The 24,040-nt window shown below is 41.5% G+C and overlaps 1 protein-coding gene across 3 annotated transcripts in view; it reads right to left on the reverse strand.

Moving 5' to 3' along the window:
• adarb1b (adenosine deaminase RNA specific B1b) overlaps nt 1-24,040 on the reverse strand; it is a 155,188-nt gene that overhangs the window by 75,202 nt on the left and 55,946 nt on the right. For 2 of the 3 annotated variants that reach the window (XM_063005424.1, XM_063005425.1), the window contains one exon: nt 21,487-21,539. The exons of the other annotated variant lie outside the window; for it this stretch is intronic. The gene's annotated coding sequence lies outside the window, so the exon portion shown is untranslated. The remainder of the gene's footprint in view (nt 1-21,486; nt 21,540-24,040) is intronic. 3 annotated transcript variants of the gene reach the window in all.

Consider the following 24,040-nt stretch of genomic DNA (forward strand, 5'->3'; position numbering starts at 1 on the left):
TGACAGTCTGTGAGGAGTTTTGCTTGTTCTCCTTGTGTTTGCATGGGTTTCCTCTACTAAAATGGTGCCAGTAGGTGGGTCGGCTGATCTAAACTCTTTCTAGTTGTGAGTATGTGAGTGAAAGGATTCATTTCTATTATGTGATCTGTAATTCTAGGTGGCATGGATCACACCGTCACCCCGACCGGGATTAAGTGATTAATAAAACATATATTTATTTATCTGGATTTTAACGTCATGTTTTACGCTTTGGTTACATCCATGACAGGAACAGTAAATAGTTACTCATTACACAAGATTCATCAGCTCAAGTTTAATGTGAAACACAGTCATGGACAATTTAGTGTCTCCAGTTCACCTCACTTGCATGTCTTTAGACTGTGGGAGGAAACCGGAGCACCCGGAGGAAACCCACACAGACACGGGGAGAACATGCAAACTCCACACAGAAAGGACCCGGACCGCCCCGCCTCGGGATCGAACCCAGGACCTTCTTGCTGTGAGGCCACAGTGCTACCCACCGAGCCACCGTGCCGCCCAATTAATAAAATATAATAGACGTATATAACAACAATATGAATAAAAAGGCAGAACTTTTATATTTTAACGGTTGTAAAAAAACAAAGAGCAGCTCAGCAGATAGTCTTGGTACGTCATGGCCAGTTTGTGGTTACTTTAATTTCCTCCCACCTTCTTAAAACATGCCAGTAGGTGGGTTTGACTCTAATACACTTACAACCTGTCCAAGGGTGCAGGAAACAGACCCCTCACAATCCTGACCAGTATAACAACGGTAATAGATATGAATAAAATATATATAAAATGATTGTCTGAATTAATTATTAAAACATGCCAGTAGGTAGACTGGCTGCTGTAGGTGGGTTTGACTCTAATACACTGGCGCCCTGTCCAAGGGTGCAGGAAACAGACCCCTCACAATCCTGACCAGTATAACAAAGATAACAGATATGAATAAAAAAATAAGATACAATGATTAGCTGAATTAATTATTAAAACATGCCAGTAGGTAGGCTGGCTTCTGTAGGTATGACCATGTGGTGTTCTGTAATACACTGGCACCCTGTCCAAGGGTGCAGGAAATAGATCCTTCATGATCCTGACCATAATAATAATGGTTATAGATATGAATTTAAAAAATAAGGTAAAGTGATTGGCTAATTATTAAAAAATGTTTTAAAGGGTTCTGTGGTGGCACAGTGGGTAGCACTGTCACCTCACAGCAAGAAGGTCCTGTGTTCGATACCCAGGTAGAAAGGCAAGGGACCTTTCTGTGTGGAGTTTGCATGTTCTCCTCTTGTCTGTGTGGGTTTCCTCCCACAGATCCAAAAACGTAAGCTAGGTGAACTGGAGATACAAAATTGTGTAGGGGTGTGTGTGTGTGTGTGTTTGCCCTGTGATGGACTGGCGACCTGTCCAGGGTCTTTGCTACCTTTCTCCCAATTAATTGTACACACGCAACCCTGAATAAGACAAAGCCGTGGCAAAACAATCAATAAATAATGGTATATAACAAAAACAACAGTAAAACACGAATAAAATAGGGCAGTTGTAGCCTGGTGGTTAAGATACTGGGCTAGTAATTGAAACGTTGCTGGTTCAAGCCCCACCACTGCCAGGTTGCCACTGTTGGACCCCTGAGCAAGGCCCTTAACCCTCAATTGCTTGGACAGTGTACTGTCTCAGTACTGTAGGTCGCTTTGGATTAAAGTGTCTGCTAAACTTCTATGCCGATCGTAAACAGAAGGTGGCAGTGTTTCACTACTGTGTATCAGCTCCTCAGCTCAGTTTATCTGCACCTCTCCAGCTCAGCGACAACGTGCTTTTAGCTCATTATACAGTAATTATCCTTCTGTCCATCATCTCCTCTCATAACAGCAATGCATTATCCAAACCATGTTGATAATCTAATGCACTCAATCCGAGCAGTCAGTCTGACTACTGAAATGGAGCCGGTCCGGGTTCGTCATCACATCCTGCCAGCGCCGCTCAAATTAAGCTCCTAAAGCGGTAAACTGAAGCTCTGGGGCCCAGGTAGAGAATCAGCCGGTACTGCGGTCTGCTGTGAGTAGCACTGCGGACGTTTTAATCAGACCGTCCAGCACAGACAGTCGGGCTGCACGATGATGAAGGATGAAGAAAGTCCAGGAAGCCTTGCAAATCGTTCATCCAAGCTGCTCTTTGTGTATGTTTAACTGGGGCTGCAGCTACCCAAGTATTCTATCAATTATTCCAGCGATTAATCGAGTAATCGAATAAGAAATACTTTTGCTATATTAAAGAGCAAAAATAAATACATATAAGATTAAATATGATGCGTCTCTTAAAACAAACTGTACATTTTTATTCCTTGCATACATAAATCAAATTCAAATTACTTTTAAAATGTAAACAGGCAATGTGAAACTAAGGCATAAATTATAATAAACAATAATACATAAACATAAGCCTCTAATTTGTGCAACTTTCAGAACTAAAAGTTTTAGCTGCAGCTCACGCAGAACATAAAGCTTTAATATTTTGTTGGGAGGCTTTGTGGTGTTTGTAGGAGCTTCTGTCAGGATTGTATCTCCTAGATGAGGTAGATCTGGTGTTTGTGTCGCACGTAAGTCGCACACACAGCAGCTTCAGACTCATGACTCGGACTCATGACTCGCAAAAAATTGACTTGTGGACAACAAAAGTCAGCAACATTAGTTACGTGTGACAATTATATATATATATATGATCCGACATCATTCTGATCGTGTAATTTTCTGCTCTCTAATAACGCTGCGGTTGTCTTAACCCGCAGCACACGCAATGGGTAAATGTTCCAGCCAGCTTCCGGCGTAGTGATGAAGCATAGTAATACCCTACGTAGTGCACTTCACAGGTACAACTGGGGTGAATGAAACGCTCCTACAGAATCGGCGCTAATGATTTTAAGAACCGCTTTCTGAACCAATCAGAGCTTCTGATTGTAATTGTTAGTAAGAAATTCTGTTATTTGCATTTATTCAGTTTGCGTCACACAGATGACGTGGTAATGAAACGCTCGATCGACTTTCTAACGAGTTCCTGTTTTACTTCACAACCGGGAAAAGTTTGGAGGTTTTTAATTATAAGCACATTTACAAAATAACGGATTCTATTCCTAATGGGACGCACGCTTATAAATTTAATAGCATCTGGAAGAACAGAAGCTCAGGTAAGCAGCGGTTATGATTGTTTTTGCTGTGTTTGGGATTTTGGCCGCTGTGCCGTGATTTGCAATGAAAACAAAACGGCAGTTGAAGCTTTTAACTGGAACCTAGGAAAGTAAAGGCACGAAGTAAAACGGCTAAATACACTCGCTAATCTGTTGTTGTTTTTTATCTGAACTTACAGATTATTTCTTTATTTCTATGCTACATTTCCAATATATGTTTGTGTAGATTATATTGCCTCGTGACTTGACTCTGACTCGTATTTTGTGACTTGTAAACATCTCTGCCATGTACATGTGTTCAAAAAAGCCTGTGGTGGCTGTAATGAAGAAAAGTCGGCATATCAACAAGACGCTCAGATGGTGTGGATGTTGTTCTGAGTTTTACTTTTTTCCAGCTTTAAATGATCTTAAACTTTCCCCTCTGTTGACACGATCAGAATGATGTCGGATCATATATAGTATATATATAATTGTTACACGTAACTAATGTTGCTGACTTTTGTTGTCCACAAGTCATTTTTTGCGAGTCATGAGTCGAGTCCGAGTCATTTGAAACAAGTCAGAGTCGTGTCTGAAGTCGGAGCTGTGTGTGTGAGACTTACGTGCGACTCGGACTCGAGTCCCCATCTCAGCGCGGGAGCGGGTAGTGTCTCTGAATGCGTAGTTTTTATTAAACAGTACGCGACCTACTGCTTGGTACTGTTTAAGTATCACGTCACACAGCGTGAGATGTATATAGCTGTATGGATTACACGACGCTTCGATGAGAAAAATTTGCATCGATGATTTTTAGTAATCGAATTACTCGAGTTTCTCCAGGAATCGTTTCAGCCCTATTTTTAACCCAACAAAATAATAGTAATAAACATATGGACCACAAAGTGTGTGATTTTTAAATACTCAGCACTGCACAGATCCTGTTCCAGCACCTAAACGAGGCACGACCGAACCAGGCCCACACAATAAAAACCGCACCCCACGCCAGGCGCGTTCTTTTCCGGCCTGAACGGCACGGCCTGTAAAAACAGGAACGAGGAGAGACACGAACGGCTCCGCGGCTACAGGCATGTGTTTGTTTAAAGCACCGAGCAGATCAGTAAGCAACAGCAAACACTCGGTTCCTTTTTCCTTTCTTTATCCGCACCATCAGGAAGCGTCGAGCCATTAGCCGAAGAGCAAACGTGAGGACTGGAGGGGCGCAAACACGGCAAAAACACAACACAAATCCCGGAGAGCATAATAAGGTCTGGACGTGTACACTACAGGAGTTATAGAAGGGTGTTGAAATGGTGCCCGGGCAGGGAAACAATGCGTTACCATGCAAGCAACCCAAAAACACCGCCCAGCCCTAAAGCATGTTCCTGTTGTGGTTTAGGAACCTTTTAAGGGAACTAAATACAGACAAAACAATTACAGACGTACAGTGCAGTAAAATGTGTGTTTGATTTACTCCGTGTGTGTGTGTGGACGATTTAGTGGACGTTTTTATCCAAAGTGACTTACAATTATGACTGTATATAATTTAGAGCATTTGACAGTTAAGAGCCTTGCACAGGGGCCCAACAGTGGCAACCTGGTGGTGGTGGGGCTTGAACAGGAGCTACCCCTGCCCACACTGACCACCAGTATATAAACCCTTTAAAAACACCCTCAAAGACTCTGTTCTCTTTTCTTTGAGCACTAAACATTTCCGGCCGTCCCTCCTCCCCCGCAGTCACCTGCACTGGCAGATTGGGGTTGTTTGTTTGTGGTGCAGCGCCGGAATCCGCTCCCCCCCTAACTGGGTCAGATCTCCGGGGAGCTGGAACACCACCAAATGATGTAACGAAGCAGGTGGACGGCACAGCTGGAGCTCATGAAGCTCGCTGGATAACATCTGCAGCAACGGGGCAACAAGCAGGTACCAGTTCTGCCACCGGGGGGCTGATGAGACCCTCAGAGGGCAGCGGAGGAGCTACAGAGGCCACGGTGCTTTATTAACCTGGACAGATCTAATAAAACACACTCTCCATCACCAAAACACGCTCTCCATGACTCTTCATCACCAAAACACGCTCTCCATGACTCTTCATCACCAAAACACGCTCTCCATGACTCTCCATGACTCTTCATGACTCTCCATGACCAAAACACACTCTCCATGACTCTCCATCACCAACCCACACTCTCCATGACCAAAACACGCTCTCCATGACTCTCCATGACCAAAACACGCTCTCCATGACTCTCCATGACCAAAACACACTCTCCATGACTCTCCATCACCAACCCACACTCTCCATGACCAAAACACGCTCTCCATGACTCTCCATGACCAAAACACGCTCTCCATGACCAAAACACACTCTCCATGACTCTCCATGACCAAAACACGCTCTCCATGACTCTCCATGACCAAAACACGCTCTCCATGATTCTCCATGACTAAAACACTCTCCATGACTAAAACACGCTCTCCATGACCAAAACACACTCTTCATGACTCTTCATGACCAAAAAACACACTCTCCATGACTCTCCATGACCAAAACACACTCTCCATGACCAAAACACACTCTCCATGACTCTCCATCACCAACCCACACTCTCCATGACCAAAACACGCTCTCCATGACTCTCCATGACCAAAACACACTCTCCATGATTCTCCATGACCAAAACACACTCTCCATGATTCTCCATGACCAAAACACACTCTCCATGACTCTCCATCACCAACCCACACTCTCCATGACCAAAACACGCTCTCCATGACTCTCCATGACCAAAACACACTCTCCATGATTCTCCATGACCAAAACACACTCTCCATGATTCTCCATGACTAAAACACACTCTCCATGACTAAAACACACTCTCCATGACCAAAACACACTCTTCATGACCAAAAAACACGCTCTCCATGACTCTCCATGACCAAAACATGGAGAGTCACATTGGACTTCAACACATTACCTGGGTGCCAATCCTTTTTGTTTTTCATGCGGGTGCAAATAATTGTGGAGTTAATCCTGTGTAAGGGTATCTGAGGTCACTTAAAATAGATTGCTTAAAAAACACTTTAGATGATTTTACAAGCTGAGCTGAACTTTCTTCTGGAACTTCTGCTGGAACTACGTCTCACATCTCTCCATCAACAGCGACAGTCCAATCCAAACATCACAAGCTTCCGCCGACCACAGAGTAAAAATGACGCTCCGAGTTTCCCGGCAGTGCTGAATCAGGGCTGCGGAGTGACCCGGCGAGCGTGCTAGCATCGCTCCATCCAGTCTGCTTCAGTTTCATTCCGCCGGTCTCCGGTGTGGGCCAACGTCAACAGCCAGTCTCTCACTTATCTCCCGGTGCAGCACAACATCTGGCCGGCCTCCGCGCTCCCCGCCACATCTGGCAGGCCTCACACGAGCCGAGCCGCGTATCCCTGTGTATGTGGACGAGGATGGCAGCCAGTCAGTCAGAGTTCATCCGAGCCACTGTATATCATTACGGAGCAATTACGCCGGGAGGAAACCTCATTAACCGCACCTGTAACGCAGCGACCCAGGACCGCCGGCAGCAGGAACACGGAGGAGGGAAATTTCAGCTCTGGTCTCGGAAGGGACCTTTGGCCTGGCGCTAAATCAGACCGCAGGTTCGAGTCTGGCGGCTGTCAGGCACTAGGTCTGGAGATCTGAGTAGGGAGTGTTGAGGATTTAACTCAGGCACCACTGAAGCACAGCGCTTGTCCTGTGTTTACAGAAGTACCTTGAAACTCAACGTCAGTCGGTTCTGGGAGTGGCGTTGAGTTTTAAAGACGTTGAGTTTCAAGGTATTTTTTCCCATAAGGATGTTTGGGAAACCTGTTAATGCGTTCCATGGTCCCGTGGAGCTGCATATAAAATAATTATGTTGTTTTTGACACTTATACACTGAAAATAACACAAATATAATATAAAAACACTGAAATACAATTAAAAACAGTTACAAATCAATAAAAAAAATACAATAAAAGCGGAAAATAACTGCGGAATTAGCGGAATTATACACTGAAAATAACACAAATATAATATAAAAACACTGAAATAACGCTTACCCCTTCGTTTACATCACACGTACGTCGAGTTAAGGGGTACACACCATTATAATCTCATATGGATCTGACTTGAAGAGCAAAACAAATGTTATGACTGGGTAAACCTTTTCACATTTAGGAGCTTCGTAGACAGGAGCAGTCATGCAGGAACAGGACCCTGATGCTCTAACTACAAAAATACTCTACTACAACAAATAATCTGATATAACTCTCCCATGTAGAATGATGAGGATCTAGCCAGATTAATTAAAGACTAAAAGACGTATAACAATCTGCTAGGTCAAAAAATACAGCAAAACCTCGGTTCTCAAACATCTTCCATTTTATAACTATTCGGTTCTCGACCATATTGTTTAAGAAAAAATTTCTCGATTGTCGACAGTGACTTTGGTTTTTTATCAACCAACTGCAAAGGGTGGTTGGATAAGCTTGCCCATGTCTGTCAGTCAGTGCACATGTCCTTCATGTTCTCATTTTTCTTCTTTTTTTTTCTCAGTAAGGCAGAACCCCACCATTCGTCCGCCTCTCTAGTCATACAACTCATTCGCCCAACTGTCTGGAGTAAAATTGGACTCAGCATTCATACCTTTCCCTGGAATTCCAATCAAACCAAGTGGTCCATCACGACCGAGTCCGAGTCACGTGTTCAGTCTCTCGTTCGCTAAGCATCATTTGTACAGACAACATTGTTATTTCATTTTAAATTGAAAACTGGTGTAATCATGAGTCCAGAAAAGATCAGTGATTCAACCAACCTAAAAGAAAAGCTGAGAGAACGACAATTAAACCAAAAAATGAACTACATGCAACGTTTGAAGGTGGCACTCGTGTCCAAGGTAGTAAAGTGCAGCTACATGCTCAATTATTTCAGGTACATGTATTGGTTTTATAGTTTTTAGATATGATTGTATGTGGCGAGCATTATTATAAAGGTCTAAATAAGCAATCATATGGGGGTCTGCAGTGAATTAATCCAATTTACATTCCATAAGGGGAAAAATTGATTAGAAACTCATACAAATGCAATTCAAAGCACACACCGAATCTTAGAATCTTGATATTTTAAGACAATTCATATTATACTTCAATAGAAATTTAAATTAAATCATTATTTCCCCCTGTTATTCACACAAGTGAATGAAAACAGTTGCAGAAATCATTACAATCCCAACAATTGATTTAACCTATGACTTCAACTGTAAAAATGTAATCATAATCATAAACAGCATAATAAAAATATGTTTTATTCGGGTTTATGGATTACTACACATCTACATACCCAGTAAAACCAAAACAAAGCCCACACAAGCAGTAACGTCACCCACACGAGGTGTTAACATTATTAAAACACAGATTTCTCTTTATACACAATCTATACTCGACACGTCCTCAAAATCCATCCCTCTCATTTCACATGTGAGGCATCATCGATATGTTGACAGAATAATCCATTCCACGAGTCTGTGCTATCATCTGTCATTAAACACGTCATCACTCCTATAACAGGCCCTAATCAATTCAGTCTGGCTCCGCCGGAGCGGTGGGATGCGGGGGTGGGGGGTGGGGTGGGGGGGTTGGGGATGGGGAGGCACGATTCAGCCATGCAAAACAGCAGCAGCTGTGCCTGGGTAATTTGGAGCCCCAGCAGAACTCTTTAGTGGGTCACAAAGCATAGTGGGTCCATTTTTCTTCTGGGCTTCCATGACAGTAGAGACATATGGATTGTGGTGGTGGTGGTGCTGGGGTGGGGGGGTTTGGGGGGGTGTTTGGGTACTTGTTTAAGTCTCTGTGACAGGAAATGATCACCGGCTCTTCGGAGACGGCGCACAGCGTCGCTTATGCATTATTAAGAACTTTGAAAGAAAGTTGTGCCGGTGTTAATCAGGGAAGTGGGTATGTTTAATTTAAAGAAGAATAACAGTATAGTAATCTTAATAACATTATATATATATATATATATATATATATATATATATATATATATATATATATATATACTGTATATATATGTATATATATATATATATATATATACACCGATCAGCCATAACATTAAAACCACCTCGTTTTTACATTCACTGTCCATTTTATCAGCTCCACTTACCATATAGAAGCACTTTGTAGTTCTACAATTACTGACTGTAGTCCATCTGTTTCTCTACATACTTTTTTAACCTGCTTTCACCCTGTTCTTTAATGGTCAGGACCCCTACAGGACCACCACAGAGCAGGTATTATTTGGGTGGTGGATCATTCTCAGCACTGCAGTGACACTGACATGGTGGTGGTGTGTTAACTGACTCACCGACTCAAACAGCAGCAATAGATGAGAGATCGTCTCTGACTTTACATCTACAAGGTGGACCAACTAGGTAGGAGTGTCTAATAGAGTAGACAGTGAGTGGACACGGTATATACAAACTCCAGCAGCGCTGCTGTGTCTGATCCACTCATACCAGCACAACACACACTAACACACCACCACCATGTCAGTGTCACTGCAGTGCTGAGAATGATCCACCACCTAAATAATACCTGCTCTGTGGTGGTCCTGTGGGGGTCCTGACCATTGAAGAACAGAGTGAAAGGGGGTAACAAAGCATGCAGAGAAACAGATGGACTACAGTCAGTAATTGTAGAACTACAAAGTGCTTCTATATGGTAAGTGGAGCTGATAAAATGGACAGTGTGTGTAGAAACAAGGAGGTGGTTTTAATGTTATGGCTGATCAGTGTATATATACTGTATATATATATATATATATATATATATATATGGTGAGATGCATCAGAAGGAAGAAAGGATGAACGATAGCAGAGTAAAACAGACTACATTGGCGGAGGACAGGTTAAGTGGTGGAGTGTACAGAGTAATAGAGTGTGTGGTAGAAGGGGTGAAGAAGAGAGTCCGGCAGGGCGGAGTGGGTGGTGCAGACTGACAGGAGTGATTTGTGATAGACGGGTACCTGCCGGAGTGAAAGTGAACATTTACAGGACGGTAATGAGAGCTGATATGTGGTGTGGTTTGGGGGCGGCGACTCTGAGGGAGGGAGGAGAGAGGAAGATGCTGAGATTCTCGTTGGGAGGGACGACTACGGACAGGATTAGGAACGGGTTTACTGGGGGGACGGGACATAGATGATTTGAGCATGTGCAGAGGAGGGATGAGAGTTCAATCAGGAGAGGGATGCTGAGAAGAGGTTTATGGATGCAATGGACAGGGCGAGATATAGAAGAACGATCCGCTGTGGCGCCCCCTAATGGGAACAGTCGAGGAAGAAGAAAAAGAATATTTATACTTCATATTAGAACATGCTGTTTAAGTCAGGTGTGTTAATAAAATATTAAAAATAGTTTTACTGATGCCAAAACTCAGTCGTCTTTGGGCTAACACGTGATTATATTAGGGTATTAAGCTGCTGCAGTTATACCATCATACTAACCAGCACTTTGCTCTAATGCAATAAATATCTGTATAAACTGTTAAGAATAATTAGATGCACTTCATCACCCATCACAACACAGGAAACAAGGAGAAAAAACAACCAGCACAGAACAACAACACAAAGATGCTTTAGCTTAGGTCATTATTTAACATTAATAGACAGTGAGGTCATGTTCCCTTTGTTTATTGGTCACTGGAGCGTTCGTGCGCCACACCCAGCGGTAGCGCCGAGTGGGCACTAGCCGCCGATTCTCTCGCTGAGAGCTGGCGCGACTGTGTTTCCAGCAAGCTGTTTCCCTTATCCGGGCCGGAGAGAGAGCAGCGACAGTGCGGTACACACAGCAACACACACACACACACACACGGACGCCGGAAAATGAGTCAGCGGCTGCAGAAAGACAGCGTGTGTGTGTGTGTGTGTGTGTGTTTATGACTTCAGCACTCCATACACACGCATCCGTAAGTGCTGATTTTATTATTGTGCGCAGCGAGAGGAGATATGAGCGCGCCGCATGATCTACAACATCTACACCAACAAAATATGATAAACACTCCAGCGAGGTAAAGGACTAAATTAACACCAAACGTGTGCATTACACCTTCATTTATGCAGAAAACGTGATCTGTAACAGGAAACAATCGTGTGATTGTAAACCTTGCTTATTAGCCTAATGTAGGCAGTTAGTGCTGAAAATTACTTGCAAAACACTAAGAGTTTAAAGAGAAAATGATTGAAATGTTTAAAAACAATGAACCTCAAAGAAAGATTGGAAGGGATTTGCATGTTCTCCCTCTACAGTGCAGAATATCATTAAACCATTCAAAGAATCAGGAGGAATTTCAGTGCATAAAGGCCAAGGGTGCAAGCTTAACCTGAACGCTCGTGATCTTCCATCCCTCAGACGGCGCCGCATCAAGAACCTCCACTCAACACTAGCTGATATAACCACATGAGTGAGGGATTAGTTTATCAAACCTTCATCAAGCTCTACAATACAGAGTTACTGCACTAATGATACTTAAAACTTTGCTGTGTAAATAAGAAGCTTTATGTTAACCATGTCCAGAAGCGGCGTCGACTTCTCTGGGCTCAGAGGCATCTAGGATGGACCATCACACAGTGGAAACATGTATTGTGGTCAGATGAATCAGCATTCCAGGTCTTTTTTGGGAAAAATGGATGCAGTGTGCTCTGGACCAAAGATGAAGAGGACCATCCAGACTGTTATCAGCAACAAGTCCAAAAGCCACGGTCTGTCATGGTATGGGGGTGTGTCAGTACCCTTGGTAAAGGTCATTTACACTCTGTGATGCAGCATTAATGCAGAAAAGTACACTGAGATCTTAGAGCAACATGTGCTGCCTTCAAGACGTCGTCTTTTCCAGGGACGTCCAGCATTTTTCAACAAGACGATGCAAAACCACCTGCTGCACACATTACAAACGCGTGGCTGAGGAAGAAGAGCTGCAGTCCTGACCTGTCCCCAATAGAGAACGTTTGGAGAATTTTGAAACAACGACGACCCCCCGTACTGCTGCACATCTTAAGACGTGTTTGCAGGAAGAACGAGAAAAAATAAAAGCTGAAACACTAAATCACTCGGTCTCCTCGGTGACAAAACCTCTTTTAAGTGGTGAAAAGGAACGGCAACATTACAAAGTGGTAAATGCTTTACCGTCCCAACTTTTTTTGGAATGTATTGCAGGTCTGAAATGCAGGAATGGATGTTTATTAATAAATGAAATGAAGCTGAGCAGATGAAAGATGAAATATCTCAGGTTCATCCTGTCTGACATCAAATTAAAGACAAACTGTTGACGTAACCATGCTTAGCTCAGATGCTAAATATTATAAAAAAATGCTGCACAGCCTCACAAGAGGAACAAAATTTACTGGTGTATTTATGAAACCACCAAAACTCTTATTGTGCTCTAAAGTCTCTCCTGTAGCTTCCTAATAATCTGCAACTTTAGGATAACATGAAATACATAAATATAAAGAATGTGTGAATGCTCGTCTGATGTTGATAAGGTGCTGGAGCTGTGTTAATAAAACTGTGTGTTACCATGGTGTGTGTGTGTGTGTGTGTGTGTGTGTGTGTGATGCTTACGCTATTCTCAGACATTTCACACACTGCCAGTGAAAACAGCCTGGCAGTCTGCAAATGGCTTCCTTTTTAAGCTCCGTCAATTAGCGTGTACCGGCGAGAAGGAGACCGAGCGTGACGGGGTTCAGTCAGTACAGTCAGTACGCAAAGTGCTGCGGTAAAAGCTACCGCCCATAAACTAAATAAAAAATAAAAATAACAGCACCCCAGCGGTGCGAGACGAGTTCTAGCTGAATTCTTTGGGAGGGGGTTTGATTATGAAGCAGCAGGATGGAGGGTGAAGCTGTTCAGCGTTTAACTCTCGCTCCTCTCACTGTGTTTTACTCTGTTGGGACGTCCTTCATCCTTCGGTACACTCGGTATACCGGCTTTGATTCCTTGTACATTATGGATTTAGCACAGTTAGTACCGCAGAGGGAAGTGGGAATGTTTAATTTAAAGAAGTATAATAATCTTCCCTTTAGGATTATAAACTCGTGAGTGAAATCATGACACTGTGGACGATGGATCATTAATCACTCAGATAAACAGGAAGTGGAATTGTTAGTAATCAGGGAGCTCGATTATATTTTTATTTCTTTTATTAATAAAGACTCTGTGGCCCCGTGGTCGTGGATTTTACTCCGTCTGGCCCCCAACAAGAACATTTTGTGTGCACTCATACCCTTTTTCCACTGATGTGGATCCGGCTCCGTTCCGGTTTGTGAACTTGATGTTGAACCGATTCCGCGTGTTTCCACCGAAACAAAGAGGATCCAGACAGAGAACTAGCGTCTAATCTGGTACCACAGAATACTGGGTTTTTCAGCACGAACCGTGACGTCATCTGTGGGCGTGTCACAGTATCGAGGTTTGGGTGCTTTCACATGAGAAGCTGCTAAACTGCGTTTATGCTGCACTTTCATCTTTTAAAGTTCATCTGATTACATTTTGAGCCAGTTTGCCGCTGATATTTTCAAAGCGCCTCAAATGAGATGAACTGTGTGATATGACGCGGTAAAAGTGACCCGGACAGAATAAACGCTTAACGTGAAAAATAAAGCGTAACACGGCTTGTTGTACTAAAACACTGAGTGATGAATTTGGGCAGTACAGAGCACTTAGAACCAGTACAGAGCGCTTATAACCAGTACAGAGCACGTATAACCAGTACAGATAACTTATAACCAGTACAGAGCTCTTATAACCAGTACAGAGCACTTATAACCAGTACAGAGCTCTTATAACCAGTACAGAGCACTTATAACCAGTACAGAGTTCTTATAACCAGTACAGAGTTCTTATAACCAGTACAGAGCACTTATAACCAGTACAGAGCACTTATAACCAGTACAGAGCATGTATAACCAGTACAGAGTTCTTATAACCAGTACAGAGCACTTCTAACCAGTACAGCGCACTTCTAACCGGTACAGAGCTCTTATAACCAGTACAGAGCTCTTATAACCAGTACAGAGCACTTATAACCAGTACAGAGCACTTATAACCAGTACATATAACCAGTACAGAGTTCTTATAACCAGTACAGAGCACTTATAACCAGTACAGAGCTCTTATAACCAGTACAGAGTTCTTATAACCAGTACAGAGCACTTATAACCAGTACAGAGCTCTTATAACCAGTACAGAGCACTTATAACCAGTACAGAGCTCTTATAACCAGTACAGAGCGCTTATAACCAGTACAGAGCACTTATAACCAGTACAGAGCACTTATAACCAGTACATATAACCAGTACAGAGTTCTTATAACCAGTACAGAGCACTTATAACCAGTACAGAGCTCTTATAACCAGTACAGAGTTCTTATAACCAGTACAGAGCACTTATAACCAGTACAGAGCTCTTATAACCAGTACAGAGCACTTATAACCAGTACAGAGCTCTTATAACCAGTACAGAGCGCTTATAACCAGTACAGAGCTCTTATAACCAGTACAGAGCACTTATAACCAGTTTATATAACCAGTACAGAGTTCTTATAACCAGTACAGAGCACTTATAACCAGTACAGAGCTCTTATAACCAGTACAGAGTTCTTATAACCAGTACAGAGCACTTATAACCAGTACAGAGCTCTTATAACCAGTACAGAGCACTTATAACCAGTAATAACAGAGAGAGGTTGAGTGTTCCTGTGTGGTACTGTTAGTACATTCAGCCACGTTACTCTTTATTTAGTTGAAGCTTTTAGTGGATTCAGAACCTGGAGCTACAGAACCAGCACACATGAAGTAAATCCAGTTAAACACAGATACATGTGGAGCTGTTAGACTGGGTTTGATGGTTATTTGTGTCGAGAGTCGCGGTGAGAGTGAAGCACAAAACGCTTCTCACGTGATGAACTAAAGAAAACAACAACTGAGACAAACACGTCACGTCTTCTTATCACCAACAGCTGATCCATGTTTTTTACATAAAAACCAACATCTGTAACAGCAGCACAAATCCCCACAGTTAATCTACACGCTCCACCATCATGTTACTCTGTACATTCGTATGTAACGCCCACCGTTGATGACGCAGGCTTGGTTCCCAAAAACTTGTGGAAACGCGGGTCGGTTCTCTACAAAACACCAAGGTTCGAAGAAACCCAAACAGAACTGGTTCAAGAACCAGAACCAGAGTTCTTTTGGTGGAACAGCGCTCTGTGAGTTCCCTGTACTCAAGATCACCCAGATTAAACAACTAAACACACAATGAAAGTTTTGTTGGAGTAATCGTGGCACTTTGCCTCCATCAGCCTGTTAGCTCATTTAGGATTAATCCTGATGACCACAGGGGGAAAAACTCTCTGTTATTAAAACGATTTGACACGCACGGCCTTCCTACCCCGCTGATCACCACTGTTTACACTGGCATTCTCTTAGCCTTACATAAAAATGCCCAATTATCCGGATCCTGCTTGTCCTGAGCTTTGTGTACGAGACTGTAACCGGGAGAGCTTGTTTACTAATTATCACATTAAGCAAAATAATGAGGACAGAAGCGAGACTGGACTTAAAGTAACAGCCCAGTTAGCAACTAGCAACCAAATAAAACGGGATACATCTCAGAGTAAAGCTGATTTAATAAAAGCTGCACTTTAGCTTTACTTCTTAATTAGTGGAGGAACTTATGAGCAGTAATAATGAAGAGAAGTTTAGTGCTCCTGTCTCCTTCTTTTACTACATTAAACCACGTTAAGCTTTATTTTCAACCAGAAGCGTTTTAGACTCTGGGAGAAGCTGATTCTGATTCTCACCATTTCTCAGAAGCTTGAGCTGTAACACAAGTTTAAAAGTGAAACAGGGAGGAAAATCCAGATAAACACAGATACATGTGGAGCTGTAACCCTGGATCTGACGCTTATTCCACACTGATGCAGATTTAGCTCAGATTAACAAGTCGAGCGCTGAACGAAGCGGCGGTCGCACACACGTCAAGTTTAAGGGTACAGATTTCTCGACAAAGGGCATCTGTACCTCTTATTACTGCACTGATTTCTACTGCACCAATTTGATTCTGGACTGGTGGTATTTATCCTAAACGTGACTTTACATTGATGTTAAATGTATTTCACTATACTGTATTTCTTTACTTGAATTGAATTAAAATTTTATGTTTGACTGTACAGTAAAAGTACCTTTTAACACAGGTTTATTTGCAGACTGCTGCCCTGAAGTGCTTATTGTGTTAACAGAAGATCAGGAAAAATATTAAAACATTAGGATGACCAATTTCTATGAACTATTAATTAATTATTTTATTTGAGCACACACATAACCCTCTTTAGAATAATTAATAAACTAGATATTAAATTAATCGATCACTGGAAATAATCGTCAGATATAAAACGATAAAAAAATGATCGTCAGATTGACCAATAAAAACTGTTGTTAGATTAATCAATTAAAAAAATTGAATCTTTACATTAATCGACAAAAAAACATTAGATTATTACATAAAAAAGATAGATTAATCGATAAAAATGGTAGATTAATTGATAAAAAAAAATAAATAAATAAATAAATCGGCAGATAAACCGATAAAAAAAAAAAATCGGCCCAAAAAAGGTGGATTAATTGATAAAAATGTGTCAGGCAAAGAATATTAATAATAAAAAAAATCGGCAGATCAATCGATAAAAATCTTTACATTAATCAATAAAAAATTATAGATTAACCAATTTAAAAAATCATTACATATAAATAAAAAAAATCACTAGATTCATTGATTTTAAAAAATCGTTATATTAATTAATACAAAAATCATTCAATTAACCAATTTAAAATGGTAAATTAATTGATAAAAAAATCATCAGATAAATCGATAAAAAATATATGCATTAGCAGATTAAATCGATAAAAAACGTTAGATTAACCGATAAAAAAATTGTTATATAAATCAAAGAAAAAACAATCATTATATTAATCCATAAAAAAAAAATCGTTAGATTAATCGATAAAAATCATTAGATTAAGCAATAAAAAACATTAGATTAATTGATAAAAAATGCTAGATTAAACGATAAAAAACGCTAGATTAGATGACAAAAAGCAGAGTAATTGATAAAAAGGGAGATTAATCGATAAAAAAAAGTTAGATTAATCAATAATAATAATAAAAAAAAAAAAAAAAAAAAAAAAAAAAAAAAAATCGTTAGATTAATCGATAAAAATAATAATCGTTAGGTGCAGCCCTACACAACACAACAACACTTCAACCTTGAGTTGGAATGATAAGCAATGTTTAAAGAACATCTCTACATACAAACATCACTTGCCATGACAGGATTGTTGATCTTAATTACAACAGCTTGAAATCACTATCAAAACTGGACACCACAGGAACTGATAACATCACAATGGAAATATCCCGAGAAGATTCTGAAGATTTGACCAGATGATGCCAACAAATACGGAAAACCACTCAGTGGTCGTTTAATTGGAAGACGTCAGTTTATATCACACCAGTAAAATGAAGCTGAAGATTATTCAAAGCAGATGAAGACCTGACATTACAAGAGATCTGCCAGATGTGCACAGAGGATCCAGAAAAGGCAAAATATAGAATTACAGATGTGTGCCGGATTATAAAAAGCCAAAACGATAAAAATAACACTGATTACAGCAAGGCTTTAATTATGGAACGTCTTTAAGAAAGGATATCAGAGCATCTCATCGTTCTAGTCCTTAAATCGGCCCAGAATTCATCTCAGATACTGTATGTTTAGAGAATATAAACCCAGTAGATCTTTTAGATCCATGGACTCAGGTCAGCTAGTCGAGAGTCCAAACTAAACACGGTGAAGCAGCATTTAGTCTCTACGCTGCATATAAATGAAACATCCAACAGATCTAAAGGCCTAATATGAAAAGCTAAAAAAAAAGTGTTTAATCGTGACCAATTACAAATCAAGCAACTGAGAATGAAAAGCCTTGATCTGAGGCCCTGATCTGAACCAGCAACCTTCTAATCAGTAGTTCAGTACCTTAACAGAAGACAAGATATTCTGGAGAAACATCATCCGAATGGTCGCCAGGAGTTCTGTACTATAAGTGAATGAGGAATACAGACTTCCTAGGGACTAGTCTCAGCGTAGTATTACTGGTTCAGATCCTTGTTATTGTTGTGCCGCTAGTGGATTCCGACTGCTGGTAACCACATGGTTGTGTTTCCCTCAGAACATCCTGTTTTCTGTTCAGATCTTCAGGCTTGTTCATTGTTTTGCGTATTAGAGAGTAAATCAGTCCCTGGACCATCTGAAACCGGGAGCCTGGGGATCATTTCAACCTAACACACCAAGATCAGAATACAAGACTACAGTGTACTACAGACCGGGCATTAAATATAGTCAATCAAATAATAATAAATACAGCATTATAATTTCATTAAGTACTTGTAGCACTGTTTAAATAATCAGTAATCATCACACTTTAAATATAGTGTTATTAATATTCTTTGTAAATAAAGGTTCAAGTTAATAGCATTTCTGCTTTGTCTGTGCTAACAAATATTTTGTTTACTGTGAAACCTAACACACTAACTTTTGTAGCTCACTCAGCAAGTCGAACAAGCAGCATCCCTGTTACTGCAAAAAATAAATAAATAAATAATAATAATAATTATAATAATAATAATAATTATAAAACAAGCATGCTGCATCAGGGTCCTAAATGTAGGTAATATGACGGTTAAATATTGAAAAATACAAAAATGTGCTGGTTTGCAGTGTCACCACTTCTATGGCCACTGGTAGAGATAAAAAAGTACTTTAGTGATGATAAATAATATATAAAATACCTGAGTGGCAGAGCGGGATATTCCCCTAGCACACCAGCGCTGTGATTCTAAATCTCGGCCCTGCAACCGTTCGTCTGGGCGCCCTCTAGTGGACACAATCAGCAGTTCAGACAGTCTGCTGGATAGGAAAAGACCGGACTAAGAAGTGGGCGGTGTCTTTGGTGCTGTGTAAGAACCCTGGTTAGTAGCCCGAGGTGCCTGTACAGAAGTGGATGAACGTGGAGATCAGCGCGTGACTCTTCACGAGCGAGACCGACCTCGCGCGCCGATCCACCAAAGTACGGGCGAATAAGAAGGGCTCGGTGGAGCGAGGGCCAGGCGAATATACCCTCCTCAGATGTGATTGGGGTCTCCAGAAGAAATATGCAGAAATATTATAGCAAAAAGAAAAGATCTCTGTTTTTTGTAACCCATGCTGCTTGATTTAATATTTAAATATTTAGTACACTGTATTTTTCAACAATCAAAAAGCACACAGGTCTCAAACTATAATAAACGTAATAAATAAGCGTTTAACATGCTGAGCACGAGCGGCTTCCTTCTCTCCACCTCTTCATATGATCCGAACCAGAGCTTAGTAATGCGACTGGATAGAAAACAAAAGGACACCGGCTGTGTATTTCTTCTAAGCCTGAAAAGCCTCCAAATGCTTCTCTCCTAATCCCCGTCTGTTCCATCCTGTACAGAGAAACCACGCCAGGCTCCGGCGCTGCCCGCTACACCACATCCACCACACGAATCAAACATTTCCTCTGCACCGAGCTCTTCATAACACACACTGGCACTGCCAGCCAGACATCAGATAACTGCTCATCACTGCTGATGCCCAGTGACCCGTGTGTGCCAATGCCCGATCGATGCATCGAGTCATTTTCGTTCCGTGATGAGTGTTAGGTGGCGTGGTGGCGCAGCTGGTAATGTGGGTTCAATGACCCTGATCTAAACAGTCAATAGTAAATATAAATATACTTTATATATTAATATTTACTATTTATTTTCTGCACTGAAACCCTCTAGTGGCCAGGAGGTTGTGTGGTTGCATGTAATTATCCAGTTATAATGACTTATACTGTATATACTTTAAAGGTTAAACAGCAGTAGCAGGTAAAGCTCGTGAGATCGAGATTGTAAATTCTGGCTGTGATGTGAATTGGCGCGGGTCCCTGAGAAGCAGATTGCCTCGGCGTTCACGTCGAGCGATGCAATCTGGGAGATATCCGTCCGCTCGGCTGCATCACGCGGGCGGTGAGGGAGTGGATGACGTTACTCGCGGCGTGTCGACTCGTACAGCTTTAATACCACGTGTCTTCATTTTGTGGGTCTTTTTATCCAAATCTTTTATTCACATCTTAAAGACGTATATAAAAAACACAACATATGAGCTTGGCTAAAAGGAGGAGGTTAAAAAGGGTCACACTGCTGTTACTGACGCCGACTACAATAACACGGAGAATTTCATTTCCCAGGAGTCAGTGTCACCAGTACACTAATTACCACACCTGAAACTAATCAAGGTATGCATATTTAGATCAGGGGTGTCCAAACTTTTCTTGTTGGGGGCCAGACGAAGAATACACAAACACGGGGCCACAGAGTCTTCAGTAATAAAAAAAATACAAATAAAAATTTGATAAAAGAGGAAAACCTGAACTAAATCAGTAAAGCACAACAAATGTAGACACTGAGTTACGTAAAACTCAAACAATTCCTCCCTCACTGACCCGGCCAAAGCTTTTTATTCTGATCATCGTTCTATTTTAGTAAACAGCCTGGGGACCCCTGGGCTCACAGATCAATCCCTGGTTTGTTTGTTTGTTTGTTTGTTTGTTTATTAGGATTTAAACGTCATGTTTTACACTTTAATTACATTCATGACAGGAACGGTAGTTACTCATTAGTTCACAAGTTTAATATCAAACACAGTCATGGACAATTTAGTGTCTCCAATTCACCTCACTTGCATGTTTTTGGACTGTGGGAGGAAATCGGAGCACCCGAAGGAAACCCACACAGAGACGGGGAGAACATGCAAACTCCACACAGAAAGGACCCGGACCCTCCCCCCAGTTTAAACAGTGCGTAAAGTTAGTGCATTCACATCAGATGCGCCAAAACCGCTTTTGCGCCAGATGTGCTGTTGTTTCCTCTGGTGTGTAGCTCCCCCAATGAGACGAACTGTTTAATACGAGGTGGTAAAAGCAAATCAGGCTGTACGAACATGAACAAAACTTAACATGAACAGCGAGTAAGTGGTTTGTGCAGAGGTTCGCGGTGAATGCGCCCGTACCCCTCTTCTGGTTACTACAGTCGTCCTGTTAGGATCAGTTTATTACTCTCCTAAAACCCAGATTAAAAAAAACAGTTTAACTTACCTTTAGAAGTGACGTGGTTTTAATAAACGGTTGAAGATGATCAGAGAAACAGTCTGAAATAAATAAAAAGAGACAGAATGACCTTTATTAGGGTCTCATATAGCTGTAAATCTGTGCTGTCAGAAGCATTAAAGAGAAAAGCTGAAGGACAGATGTGGCTGCCAGATGCTGTTTTCCACCCTGTGAAGTTTGACAGTACCAGTTTGAGGGATCTGTCAACAACGCTGGCATTTAATAACATTTATTCCAAATGTTTCTCTTATTAACAATTAAAAATATGTTTCCATGTACGAAACTTCAAAATTCACTTCTAGGCGCTCGGGGGTTGGCACGGTGGCTCAATGGGTAGCACTGTCGCCTCCTGGGTTCCATCCCCAGGCGGGGCGGTCCGGGTCCTTTCTGTGTGGAGTTTGCATGTTCTCCACGTGTCTGTGTGGGTTCCTTCCGGGTAAAAGTTATAACTTTTAGTTTATTTAATTCTGTGTTTGTATGATTTGTGTAAATCCTACTTATTTAAAGTTTCCTCCCGGCCACCCAAGAAGGATGGGCCCTGCTGAGTCTGGTTCCTCTCGAGGTTACTTCCTGTAATTTTCAGGGAGTTTTTCCTTGCCACAGTCACCCTCGGCTTGCTCATCAGGGGTTTTTGTATCTGTTGGTCCTGGATTTTGTAAGGTTGCTTTGAGACAATGTCTATTGTAAAAAGCGCTATATAAATAAAGTTGACTTGATTTAACTTGCTCCGGTTTCCTCCCACAGTCCAAAGACGCGCAAGTGAGGTGAACTGGAGATACAACATTGTCCATGACTGTGTTTGTAAGCCGGGCGCCTAGACAGACAATGATTGGCTCCTCATAACTGCTGTAATTATGACCTCTGCTGGCTCAAATATGTATCGATGCCGCCTGCAGAGACGGGGGATGATGGAGATCAGTGCGTGACTCTCAGTGTGCAATACAGATCTCTAAATAAGCCCGCCTCATGCTGGTGAAAAGAAGCGGTCAGCTAAAGCAGACATCTGGCCCTTTTCGGTCATGACTAAAGGTAAACAGCCGTACAGAAAGCAAAATGCATTCGAGTAACAGGATACAACCAGATTAAAAAAAAAAGAACGTAATAAGATTTCTCGTACTGTCCCAACTTTTTTTAAATTAAGGTTTGCAGTTCAGCTTCCATTACAAACACAGCGTATGAGCGACGGCTAAACTGTTAAACAAGAGTCGGGGCTCGATTAGAACCCGAACCAAGCTGTAAACAACTGTAACATCCAGATCCAGATGTGGAGTAGCGTGCTCTACACCGCTCTAATTAAATCAGCCGTCACGATTGGCTGAACCTGTAATTAAAGCACCGGCGGCGAGAGATTCAGTTCAGCAGATCGATAAAATAAAAACCAAATGAATTTTTCTCACTACAGGCTTAACAAGCTCGAGTTCAGACAGCAGGGAGACAGTCCGGCACTGACTGGTACCTGTAACAAGCCACTGTGGGTTTAATGCCCGGTCTAAATCAGTCTCATGCCAGCAGAAGGTGAAAAAAATCACTCAGATAAAACGTAGAAGCCAAAATGAGCTCTTCTGGGTACTGGGGACACAAAGAAAAGTGCTCAGCTCAGCGTTTGTGTTTATTTACAACCCCAAATCAGAAAAACATGGGACAGTACAAAGTGGTAAATGCTTTACTGTCCCAACTTTATTTGGAATGTGTTGCAGGCCTAAAATGCAGGAATGGATGTTTATTATAAATAAAATAAAATGAAGTTGACTAAACAAAACATTAAAAATCTTTTTACTGTCTAAATTCAAATAAAAATTTAAGTAAATGTAAGAAACTGCATTTTATTTATTCATTCATTCATTCATTCATTCATTTATTTATTTATTTATTTATTCATTTACTTGTTTGCATTTTCCACACTCTCCCAACCTTTTCTGATTTGGGTACGGGGTTGTCGTTGTCACATTCTTCGTTTCAAAATTCTCCACACATTTAACAGTCTGGACGGTCCTTTTCGTCTATGGTCTGGCGCACACGGCATCCATTTTTTCCAAAAAAGACCTGGAATCCTGATTCATCTGACCACAATACACGTTTACAATCTGTGATGGTCCATCCTAGAAGCCTCCGAGCCCAGAGAAGTCGACGCAGCTTCTAGACATGGTTAACATTAGGATTCTTTTTTGCACAGTAAAGTGTTAAGTATCATTTGTGCAGTAACTCTGTATTGTAGAGCTTGATAAAGGTTTGATAAACTAATCCCTCACCCATGTGGTTCTATCAGCTAGTGTTGAGTGGAGGTTCTTGATGCGGCGCCGTCTGAGGGATGGAAGATCACGAGCGTTCAGATTAAGTTTGCGGCCTCGACCTTTACGCACTGAAATTCCTCCTGATTCCTTGAATGGTTTAATGATATTCTGCTCTGTAGAGGGAGAACATGCAAATCCCTTCCAATCTTTCTTTGAGGTTCATTGTTTTTAAACATTTCAATCATTTTCTCACACATTGGTGGACAAACTGGATCCTCTGATCATCTTTACTCATCAGAGACTCTCAGGCT

Source organism: Trichomycterus rosablanca, chromosome 12 (assembly GCF_030014385.1).
Source record: "Trichomycterus rosablanca isolate fTriRos1 chromosome 12, fTriRos1.hap1, whole genome shotgun sequence".
Taxonomy (NCBI): domain Eukaryota; kingdom Metazoa; phylum Chordata; class Actinopteri; order Siluriformes; family Trichomycteridae; genus Trichomycterus; species Trichomycterus rosablanca.